The 13103-nt window shown below is 37.4% G+C and overlaps 1 protein-coding gene across 1 annotated transcript in view; it reads right to left on the reverse strand.

The window, feature by feature from the left end:
• LOC149074161 (RNA-binding protein Musashi homolog Rbp6-like) overlaps window positions 1–13103 on the reverse strand; it is a 409321-nt gene that overhangs the window by 336212 nt on the left and 60006 nt on the right. The gene's annotated exons all lie outside the window — the stretch shown is intronic.

Consider the following 13103-nt stretch of genomic DNA (forward strand, 5'->3'; position numbering starts at 1 on the left):
AAAATTATGACTTTTTAACAGAAAAATGGCTGGTATCATAAAACCCTTGAGATTTAATTTCTAAATCACTGCAAATTTTTCATCTTTATATACTGTAGCCTCCCAGAAATCGATGTAGTTTCATTACATATGGTGTTCTGATCGAATAAAACAACTCTTTCTTAATTTTTATTTAACATATTCTACTATCTCAGCATTAATACCGTGATTAAGTTTGAATATATCAGAACATGCAACTTTTCATAGAAGATCACGCAACTCGTGGTAGCGTAAGTTGGGGTATTACTGTATCAAAATAATTATAGGATTTACAATTGCATTATAATTTATAATATTATGATGAGGTAATAAATATAACGGAGGGGAATGTTGCAGCTTGTTATAAAAAATATAATAATAGTAATGTGTGTTCTCTCTCAAGGAGGAAGTTCAAAGAGGGCCCCTGTCGCCCCAGCCTAGTTAACCGCCTGCACGATAAGTTATCTTAGTGTAAACAGCACCTTTTTGATTTGTTATTAATTTGATATTTATTCTTTGGAAGTGCAGTCTTTGTGTGACGTCATTTTATACACGATAGGATAATGGAGTTCAAGGAAATCCTTGATTAAAAGAAGTTTCTAAAACAACCATATATAATTTTTCACGATTTCCACAGTAGTTTCATATTTTGTGGTGGAAATCCGTAGAAACTACGTAAATTCCATAGTAGTTGGCAAGTATGCTTATAATTAAGGCTAAGATTTTCAGGACATGAAAACTGATAAAAAATGCTCTATAAAAAATGACTATGCCCCGAAAGACCGAAAATTTGCCTTATGAAGTAAAAATTGATACAAAAATTTACCTTTTCTATTTACAGTAACATTAATTTTAGCAAAATAATATGAGAATGAGGAATATTGAGATGCAATTAATTAATATTACACAACACTGCATATAAAACGACGTTTCATGTACAGTGCTGAAAGAAAATTTCGGATTCCAAGAATAATAGGATAATTGGAATTCTTTTTAAATTGGATAAGGTTTTTTACATCCGTATTTGTATGTGACTAGCCGTGTATTGAGAGAGAAAGAAAAAGAAAATGTCAGATAGGTGTGTACCTCTGTAGTAGATAAACTCTTTCACAAAAACCTTTGTAAATAACACCCCCCACAAGTACATACTGAATTCTTCTATTCATTGACTTATCCATAAGTGTCTATACAACATGTATTGAAAAGTAAATGGAATTTTCTTATCAGCTGGTACGTGTGTTTGTTGTCAGTAGCGAAGAGTAAAAACATTATTTCATTATTATTATAGACGCATTTTACAATATATTTTAATGTGCTATAAAAAAATTAATGTGCTATATATATATATATATAAAGGGGCACGAGAGAAAGAGAACCCCCCCTATGCACCCCCCCCCCTCGTGTACGTCTCTGATCCCAGAAATATGCGTTAGGATTCAGAGGGGCAGAGCTGATGACAAAATTTTGCTGACGGGGGGGGGGGGGGTCAGCGTTTTGCTTACTTTTGCTGACAAGGGGGGTAGGGGGTCAAAAATGGCTAAAAATTTGCTTACGTAATACTTGAACGGCCTCTTAGAGTGAGAGAGAGTAAAAAATAACTTTCTTTGGTATTTAAAAAAAATTACCATATAAAATAATGTATACATGTAAAATGACCGAGAGATGGAGAAAAAAATTGAAAGTTTGAATATATGCAGTTGATTTTTAGAAAAAGGATCTATAAGCAGTCCACCTATATACATGTTGCTGCCAAATCCCGAATCGCGACCGATTTGAGACTGCGCGAATGGGCCAAGAGTTTTGGCCAAAATCCGTCTGAATTTCAGAAATGATTCGGGCTTAGACCGGCTATTTCACAAAGTGGCTGGATATCCCTGGCCAATGCTTGATGTGCTGATGTCAGGAACAGGAAATCGTTGAGATCGATATTCACAATTGATCTTTAACATCCATGGAACATTTTGCCCAATTCATATAGTCGATACGTAATTTTCGATTTGATTTTCAATTTAATTTTAAATACAGTACAGCGTATACTACTGCCCCTATATTGGTTTTTATTCTTATTTTACTCATCAACAGAACTGCAAATTATTTCTTTCATTTAATTTTTGTTCATCCGAAAAATTATTTTCTTATTCACTTTTGGTCGGGCCACATATTATATCTCCCATTTTTGTTTTCTTTTAGCAAACACAGTATAAAATCGAACTGAGAAAAACGAGACGATACATTTTTAATTGGGTTGCTTTATTTTTGAAATAGATGACATCCATATTTGTTATGGGCATCTTTTTCTCAGCCACCTCGCTGGGCATTTTGCCTGTTTTGGTGTTGTATTTGTATATTCTCACTAATAGACATGTATTGTCCTCATTTACGAACGTACTTTTGATAAGAAAAGAAATATCTTCCCCCCTCTTTTTTTTCAAACTATTCACCAATACGTACTCATTTCTATGCTCGCGTCCCCCCTTCCCCTAAATACTTTCATCCGTATTGAACCAACACTCCCAAAATAACCAACCCACCCTCTTCTTTGGGAGTGTTGAATGAGCTCTTGATTCTTGAGTCCTGATAACAGGTAACTTTTGACAATGGCAAAGATAATCCGACACTGTTTTTTTTTTTTCAAGACGATCGATACACGCCTTTTAGCGTGAATTCTTCACGTATCTAAACTTTGTACCAAAAATGGGTAAATGGTAATCCCGGCATTGTTCCGTACTAAGGATATTTTGCTCCACAGGTGGAAACGTATATTGGTTTTCTTTGTTAATTTCGGTAATATGCATGGAAGCATCAGATTCGTTTCATTGATTCATTTTCCACCAAATCCTTTCTATTCATTGAATATTAATTCAGTTGGCTCCCATACATCAAGATGTGTTTTGTGTGTCTTTTTTCTAGAACGTTTTCACCGAGTCACAATTTTTTTTCGATGGCTAACGAATGTATGCCTGGACGAACAATTCGTTGTCAGGGCAGATAAGCGAGATGCCTACCTCCCGTGGGCACGACCTCCCCCGCCCCCAATCCCACACACACACAAACAATGGATGCGTACTCATATAGCATTCTCCGAAGGTTCATCGCGACTCACAGCGGCAAGCTCAAGATATTGATTTGTGTGTTTATTTACGCACTTTGAGGTGGTTCTTCAAAAATCAAAGTACTGTATCAACTAAATTAGTGATGGACATTTTTTTTTCACTCGCAATTCCCTTGCCCCACTCATGGTTCATCGGTGGCTCCCCGGGATATTTTAGTAGGTAATGTGCATTCATAATAGAATCACTTCGAAGCATTAATAGGGTGATATTTATCGATACTTCCATCTTGTCGCGACGCACACTTTGAGGAGCACTGCCACAAAGGCCTTTGCATATCATATATAATATTGATTTTTTTGTTTCTGTTTATGGATTTGAATTTTTTCATACAAATGAAAAATATATATATGTTTCATTTCATTATCGAAAATAATGATTTGAATGGGAAAAAAGAATCATTTACTACATATTATAATCTTGATTTAAACTTCAGTAAAATGTATTGTAATTTCTTGTAAATATTCAATTCTCTAGAAAGATGACCAGAAAGAAAAAAAAGTTTTCGTATAAACACCGCAACCGAGACACAAAAGCTTCGTATCAGCCTACTGAGATAGAAAAATTGAATAATACTCAATTATGAAGAATCAACTTAACTTCTGAATGCATCCCCCCCCCCCCCCATCCTGAAGCAGGGCCCTAGGCACGATCGCCTTAAGGGCATCGTGGGCCCTCTACGTGTTTACTTTCGAAAACTTTAACCTGATTTTATTTTTGCCCCCCTCCTGTCTGCACTCCAGGCCTCTGGGCCGTGACTGGTTGGGCTCGTGGTTTAAGACAGCATGCCCTGCGTTCGGGGCCCCTTTCAAAGTGAATTTATGGCATGGAAAAAAATGATGAGAATCATAAGGGACCCCAAGGTTGGACACTAATCCATATTCTGGGGTGTAAAAATTTTCATAAAAGTTCATTAGAATCATCGAAGCTATAGTACTTAAAAAAATTGCCAAATTGCGTAAAGCTTTGTGTAGTGCAGTCATCAAGGGTACACGAGTGGGCCTTCGGCTCCGAAAGCCCATATCGATGATGTTTCGTTGAATGGTTCGCTCGCTGACACTTGTTGATGGCCCAGCATTGAAATCTGCAGCAATTTGCGGAAGGGTTGCACGTCTGTCACGTTTAATGATTCTCGTCAGTCGTCGTTGGTCCCGTTCTTGCATGATCTTTTTCCGGCCGCAGCGATGTCGTAGATTTAATTTTTTACCGGATTCCCGATATTCACGGTACACTCGTGAAATGGTCGTACGTGAAAATCCAAATTTCATCGCTACCTCGGAGATGCTATGTCCCATCTCTCGTGCGCCGACTATAACACCACGTTCAAACTCACTTAAATCTCGATAGCCTGTCATTGTAGCAGCAGTAACCGATCTAACAACTATGCCAGACACTCGTTGTGTTATATAGGCGTTGCCGGCCGCAGCACCGTACTCTGATTGGTTCCATATCTCTTTATTTGCATACGCATGCCATTACCAGTTTTTTTGGCTCTTCAGTTTATTTGTATTTGTATAATTATAGAGAAGAGAAAAGGTTATTATATTAAATACACATTGATTTTATGGGATGTTGGATTACTAATGTAAAACATATATCTTGCATAATTAAGCACATGCTTACTTTTTAATTATATTAACTCGTATAGATAATAATAATAGTTGGAAAGTCAAGCTATTCTATAGAAAGTAAAGGCCTGAGATACAGTACTGTACAGGGTACTACTGTCTTGAGGCCCCAGATGAGGAAGTACGGATCAGGTTACAAAGGGTTATGGACATCTTTTTCTCAGCCACCTCGTTGGGAAATCTCCAAAGTCTTGATGGTTCCTCTTTAAGATTTCCATTTTTTCTAGTTGTATCTCAATCCTTCTTCTCTTTCTCCGCCAACTTTATATTAAAACGCCTAATAATTCCCTTCAGTACTTTAATACAGTTTTGTCTCGCCAAGGGACCTTTCTGGCACATCCTCTGAGAAAATTCGCGCTCCTGAAAATTTTTGTGCTGCTGGCGTAGTTGTTTTTTCGTTCTCTGGTGATTTGAATTTGAGTTGAATATGTAAGCCTTCTCTTGAAAATTCTTATGCTGCCGGCAATGTAATTTGTCTTGCTTTCTTGTGATTTTATTTTCAGTCGAATATGTAGGCCTTTTCGCTCTCTGGTGAGGCGAAAATATCGGACTTCAACCATAACGTGAAAAAAAAAAAATTCTTTGCGGTCTGATACGCCGTATTTCGTTATTTGTGCAAATAAAAATGATATCGTCTTTTGTCGGATTATCGTCATCTGCGTCTCAGAGACTAGGAGTCTCTTTCGCCGACTCGTGGCCAAGAAGTTAATACCCGTTATTGACAGAGATATTTTCTCCAACTAGTGACATCTCAACCAGCAAAAACTAACGAAAGGTACCTCTTCCGCTCCGGGTGTCATCACTTCAACCCTGGCCATTGAACCCACCATGTATTTCACTAATTAAACGAAGTGACAGATACGCAACAACCGATGTCATGTAAATCAACCCATATCTAACGATTTTTTTTCTAAATTTGATCGACTCGGTAGTTACCTACATTTTTTTTTTGTTTTCTGAATAATATCTATAATTGTTAAAATTAAATATTGTTTAACGTAAAATAACGGACTCTGATTGAGTTTTTGATGTAGTATACATATACAGGGTGATTCAAAACTCAGCGTACAAGCTTTTAGAGGAGATAGAAAACACAAAAACAAAAGAGAATCTCACACACACACACACAAAAAACACACAGAACAGAATCACGCAAAAAAAAAAAATAAATAAAATAAATAAAAAAAATGAATAAATGTGCATAACTGTGGACGGTATGAACTTTGAGCACTTGTTGTGAAACTTAACGTGTATACGTACTGTCCTCGTGTACAGTATCACTAAATAAAGAGTTTTCCACCCATTATTGGCTTGTCATTTCTGCATCTTCGTTTATCGTCTAACTCTAGCTGATCAGGTTGGAGTTTCCGGTCATACATTCCCATGTGATTCTTTTTTGTGTTTTCTACCTCCCCTAAAAGTTTGTACGTTGAGTTGAATCACCCTGTATATATGTTTCACTATCTTGTCCTTTGGAAATTAATCCCGGCCTTAAAGTACTTGAAGGGTAAAATGAAAAAAATGAAGAAGCCGATTGTTAAAGTCTTGTCCTGTTTACTATACATGTACATCCAAAATTTCGTAAAGATCGGTTAAAACTGAAAATTTGTATGGAGAACACAAACACAGAGTGACAATCAATATTATCTACAGTGAAACCTCGATGTATAAAGATGAGATGTGACGAGACATTTCTTTTGTGCTTGTCATAAAAGTGTAAAAGCCTATCAGATAGCAGAACGTTCCTGCCCAAACATATGTAGGCATTTATGTATCCTATGGTTGCATTTTATGCAACTACGACTGTGTCGTGATGTTCAATCAGGAATTGATTGTGCGTTCACCTGTCGAAAAATTATTTCTTAAATATTTTTTCTCACTCGCAACTTTATGGTGGAGGCCATTTCAAGACAAGAAGTGTGATGCTTTTTTATGGCTTTTTTGCTTTGGAAGCGGCTACTTGTCCCACAAGAAATTTTCAGAAAGCATTTCCGAGTAAAAGATTTACAACGTATTTACGCATAGTGTCAATAAATAATCGTTTATGTTTTTATTGCTTCCGAAAGGAAACGACGAGACTCTTTCTTGAAAAAAAATCAATTTCTAAGGATTTTCCTCTTCCGTACTCGGTATAGAGCTTACCGCAATGAAAATACGTTCTTGAGTGATTTCTTTCGAAGCAAATCTCTAAGTAGTGTTACTGTATACAGAAAAATATTTATTTTGCAATGAGCTGTAAGTAATGATACAGAATTTTGGTCACCATCGTAGTATGGTTGTATAATTCCTCAGAGTATTACAAAAGCACTAAGTCGTCGATAACACCATAATTCCGGTAAATCATTAAAATTCTTGCATTCTGAGACTTTCTGCGTCCATTCAACTCACAAGTACATGTATGGAAAAGTAACTTAGAGGACGCGGGATCATTTGTCACTGGGACTGATTACACTTTGATTTTAGCCAAAAGGCCGAAAAGCGATACTGGGACTGACTGGTATCACCCATACCCATTCTCTTATTAGGTAGCCTGTCCGAAGTCCAGAAATAAGATAAATCGATTGACCAAATTCATGCTTCCGAGGATGAAAGGTAGAATGTAAGTCTTGTAAAACGTATCTATCTGTATAACTCATCGGCAGAGTTTGTCTACTGTGAGAACAGCTTTAGTCACGCTTATTCGAAGAAAAAAGCGTATCGAACTACGAGAAATGGGTTGCAAGTACGCTTATATGAATCTTAAATAATAAAATGGAATTCTTCGAAACTGACTTCTTTGAACGAGGAATTCTTTAACGTTATTTTACCATTGTGTTCAACTGGTTCTTAGGACAACTAAGCCTATAAAACAGTGATGAATGAGTTGTTATCCTTTATTTGATACTGGCACAATACAAGATAAACGACAAAGGCAATAAACAAAAGTCAAGAATTCCTAACGCACTTCAACACTCTAATGCATTCATCTTCAACCCGTTGCTTGCGAGCACCACGGTGCTCCCTAAAGCACCCAGAGTGCTCGATGCTCGTGTTCGATTTTGTGCTCGCGTGCACTTGATCAACGTTCCAATTGAACACATTGTACTAATTGTATTTAACAACTGAAATCATCCTGGTTTCATGCATTGGTACTCGCCGTAAGAGGTGCCCTTCTTTAGATGATGGGCTCTGGCAATGCTCGTGACTAGAATAAAGTTGAAGACCTCTGCTCCAATGCATAGCTCCCAAACTTTTTGTTTCATCGCCCCCCCCCCTAACTCAAAAGAACCCATAGGATCCTAGGTTATTCTATCCGGGGGAAGGGGGGGGCTCTATCACCCCCGGACCATTTCATCGCTCACCAGGGGGTGATATTGCCCACTTTGGGAAACACTGCTCTAACGGTTGCCGTATTGCTTATTATGTATTTACAGAGTGTTCACATAAAATAATTTTGCCGATATACAAGCAAAAATTGACAAAATCGAATGGCAGTCGAGTGGTTAGGGAGCTAGCCTCTCACTGTGCAGATTTGGGTTCTAATCCCGGTTCGGGCATGGATGTTTACTAACACTAATAAATTCCCTGGACTGACCTTGCTGATCCCTTGGGAATACGTGAGGATCACGTTATTTAAAAACTAAAATTATTTATTTATTTAAATTCAAGGTAATTTTTCAGAATATGCACTCAATAATGAAAGGAATGACAAAATCATAGTTCTCGCAGTTACAGCCATGCAAAAATAATTCGAAAAATTCAAAATAGGAACATCCTCTTTTTTTTATGTGTAGCGTATGTGTGCCGCCACGGCGTCTATGCTTGGCGAGATTTTTGAGTTTACTTGGCGAGAAACCCCCGATAGCCACACTTCCGCTCGACGTGACTAAGCGGGAAGTAAAGACGCACAACCATCTGAAATTATGCGTTGTAAATAAATTTATATTAATTAAATGCTAGTATATTTGTTTTTCATAATCATTCTTTGAAGTCCTCCACCATCATCAGGACATGCATTACAAAGTCGGCGCAGTGAAAAACCAATAAATGGCGTTAAAACGGTACCCATGGAATGGTAAATGCCGGCTCTAGACGCAGACAAAGAAACGCGTAGAAACAACCAATGCAAATCAAATTACTGCCCCAAGAAAATTTAGCGCATCAACCCTTTTGCGAGATTTTCTTTGTCTGAACTCTGCGCCAGCGTTTATGGTTCTACAGAAACCGTTTCAACGCAATTCATGGTCTTTCACTGCGCCAATTAACGATGCATAAAAGATGGTGTTATTTGAATTTTTCGAAATTTTGTTGCTGTGACCGTAACAACGGCAGCTAGGTTTTCGTTTCTTTTCTCATTCTCGAGCACATACTTTGAAACATCGATGTTTGAAATTTCATTTTCATTCGTCGATTTCTGCGGCCACTAGGTGCTCGTATATTCGCAAAATGGCAAAGTTATTTTATGATCACCCTATATGTCCAGCTGAAGAATATGCTTTAGTAAAAGTTTTTCAAGTGTAATTCTTCAGAGCCACTTCGTGACTTTTGTGACTCTATCGTTTGTTTATTCTTTACTGTTTCAAAACAATGGCAGTCGAATATCACGTGATCACGACTCTTCTCGTGGTAGACAGTATTCACGATGAGTTGATGAAACTAATTTCTCAAGTATAGTAAAATGCGGCTCGGAGCATGAACACGCATCGATTAGTAAAAAATGTGGTCAACTGATGCTTCAAAATTTTTAGCTAACACATTAGCATTGGGTCGCTTACATTAGCATTGTGTCATTCGCAATTACTTTCACCACGTTATATCACCGACTGCATGGCAAGAATGTGAAACAACACAACCAAGATTGGAATTGGAAGTAGTTTATTTGGAACAAGCAAAGAGAGAAGAAGAAATACGGGGGCCAAGTATCCATTCCTCCGAATACAGCGGAGATAATTGTGCTCGCAACAACGGATTGTTAAAAGTACGGCAGACATTAAAATAATTTTAGTTGTTGCTAGCAAAAGCTTGCGCTCACACACTCATACAAATACATGGTGGTTCAACATGGAAGCAGCAGGATTAGCAAACTTCATTTCGAGCTCTATTAGTGAAACGATACCCTCTTAATAGCTTCGTGACTGCAACTCGCAACTCCCGACGGATTCAAAGTCTTTACTATTTCCCGAGCCTTTTGCTCATTAATTTTTACATGTTTAATTTATGGATTTTCAGTCTTGTGTTTCTAATTAGCTCCATATTTATTAATTACATCGAGAAACCATCGTTATCGTAAGCAGAGGATGGGAAACTCATGTGTGGCCGTGCTCGCATGCATTCATTTACAGTCATTTCCTCACCATGCGGGTTGGTATAAGCCTTTTGAATATATCCATTGCAAATGAATAACCATATCACTTAGGTTCTCAAACAATTCCTTACGAATTCCACATCCAAAAACACTCTCTGCCGTTGCATAATCTATCGCCTGATCAGTGTAAAACATTAATCCACTGATTAATTAATTCCTTCGCGAAGTATTAGATACATTACAAAAGAAAAATTTATCTTTGTTCATCGATTATATAGAGTTTCAGGAAACTAAAAAAATCCGGGATCCGTTTTTCCTTTCGTGATATATGCTTTTGTATTGGGCTGCTGTGTTTGGTTATGTTTGACATCTATATTTTTTATGGGCATCTTTTTTAGCCGCCTCGTAGGGCAATTTGTCTGTTGTGGCCTTTGTGCTTGTATTTATTTGTATTACACTATAAAAGTTTGACAAAAGATTTTGTACAAAACTTGAAAAAAACAACCAATAATCGTATCGGTTACATTCAAGTGAACGTAACCAATAGGCGTATTAGTTGCATTTTTCAAGTTTTATAAAAGAACTTTCATAAAACTGTTATAGTGTAATCCCGGCCTAATGATATTTATTTCGAAAGCGGGGATAACAAGTCTCTTTTTTTTCGATCGGTTGAAACAAGTCAGGCGACCGTTCATAGCCAATCAACTACCTATATGATGTAAATGTGATAACCACAAGTGTCCTTCATTCCGCTATTCTAGCTAGGGTGCTAGGCGGGACGACACGAATGGTTTCATAATAACCCCCCCCCCCACACACACACACACACACACACTCACTCATTCACTCACTCATGTAGTTTATATTTCATATATATTCATTTTTTTCAATATAAATATAACCAGCCAGAGCGAGTCAACCAAAACACCAAGCTGATCCTTAGCTAAGGCTCTCTCCAGACAATCCCCCATTTAAACCAAGAAGCCCACATTGCTCACCAAGATAGGGTTAGGGCGAGACGACTCGACTTGGCAGTTATATATGTGTATATAAATGTGTGTATTTCTCTTTCCTCTATTCAAGTTCTTCATGCATTTCATGTCCACAACACACGTGCGTACTCATATTGTCGTATTCATGTTACTCACCGAATAAGGTGCTAAGCCAGATGGCACGGGTGATCCCTAATTGTATATATTCCCCCACACAATACTTCTATTTTGTATATTTTCATTAAAACCACCGGAGCGAGTGAACTCAACCCAATAAAACTGATGCTGGCTTCTAGTCCAAACCCATTTGCTCACCAAGAAGGTGTTAAGCGAGATGACTCGCTCCGATTTGGATATATATATATTTTTTTTTATTTCACGATAAGATTCTCATTTCTTTTTCTTTTTGTATCCTGTGTATATAATATGGCAGAAGTGTAACATAACATGAGATGGCATGGGGGGGGGGCAATTGCTTTTAAAAAATACCTCCATCCTAATATGTGTACATTCATCTGTCTTAACCTAAACCCCGAAACTTTTCTCCAACTCCCAATCCCATCTCGTCTGTAATCACCACAAAATTTGTTAATCGCGACAGTACCCAATTGTCCGGAGAAAATATGTTGTAAATATTTTATATATATTATATATATCATACATATATATATGTATGTTTTTTTTTTGACACAAAATAAAGTGTTCCAGACTCTGCCACGAAGTTGGGCTGGAAGAGTCCATTTTACCACGTGTGACTTGTGCCATTACATATTATACATTTTGATACTTATGTATTGCAGCTTTTACTCATGAGCTTCTAAAAAAGTTCGATATAACGAGTATTGTTTATAACAAGAATATCGCTGTAACGAGTGATTAGCAATCGATTGTCAAATAGACAAAATGTTAAATGTACTAAAAATATTTGGTTATAGCGAGTTGAAAATCAGGAAGCATTTACTATAACGTCAAAAAAATTACCAAAAACGCCAGGTTTTCCTTCTCTTTCTTCAAGAATTAGGCACATATCATGGCACATGTTCCACGTAAAAATTTACTCTGAGGTACTTTAATAAAGGATGGTTACAGAAAAATCAAATGCTTTGACCACTCCCGCCCCTCTTCCTGTGTTTGGTCTTCTTCTTAACTATACACATGGGATATGTGATGATTCTGATCACCTTCTAACTCTCCCAGACACCGAATGAATGCCAAACTCTGTCACCGGACTTATCCCGTTGCTGAGATCTCTACCACAAAGCTTGGTGGCTAAGGGTGCGATTATAGTGCACGCGTGTTTCCGATTCTGGAAACCGGCGTCGTCTCCGATTGGTTAAAAACTCGAATTTCAAGCTAAAAAAAGTTAAAATTCTGGTTTTTAATCAATCGGAGACGACGCGGGTTTCCAGAATGGGAAACACCCGCGCACTATAATCGCTCCCTAAGTCTGGAACAAAGTGAGTGTAAATAACAGTCCGAGTGCGTATATAGTGTTTTGGCTGATTTTTCAGTACTGTCATTGTCAATATTTGTACCGTTCTATGCATGTTTCTTTCTGTGGCGAGACTTTGTAATGGGGAGATCGGCTCGCATTTGTGCCTCGAAGTTGGGAACCACGGAAAACCAACTTCAGCCGACCACTACTGTGGCGCCGATGGGAGTTTCTCTCCCAGTGACTATGGGAAGAGAACTTACTGTTTAAAGTCGCCTCTGAATGACTGAACAAATTGTGATAAGAAAAAAATTTCCGATTATTAGAAAAATGTGAACGAGTCCATACAGCCATGAAAGTGAGCGGCCATATAATAATAGAAAATTTTAGTTGTTAATTTAGTCCACTCTAAATCATTTTGATAATACCTAATTCTATTCAAAAACGTCTTGAAGAATCAAATACTGTGAGGCCAAAAATAAATTTCATGACTAGAGTAATTCGTTATTAATAGAACGAACTGATCTAGAAGATGCTTTAAAGCAGATAAAGCAGCAATTTTCTAAAATTTTATAATCAGATAGAGCAAGAAATTGAAACTCGCTTATAATGAGAAGTCCGTTATAACGACAATTTTTC

The sequence above is a fragment of the Pholcus phalangioides genome, unplaced genomic scaffold (genome assembly GCF_987345545.1).
Source record: "Pholcus phalangioides strain wild (caught in Gottingen) unplaced genomic scaffold, Ppha-v1.0 ptg000017l_1, whole genome shotgun sequence".
In the NCBI taxonomy this organism is placed as follows: Eukaryota; Metazoa; Arthropoda; class Arachnida; order Araneae; family Pholcidae; genus Pholcus; species Pholcus phalangioides.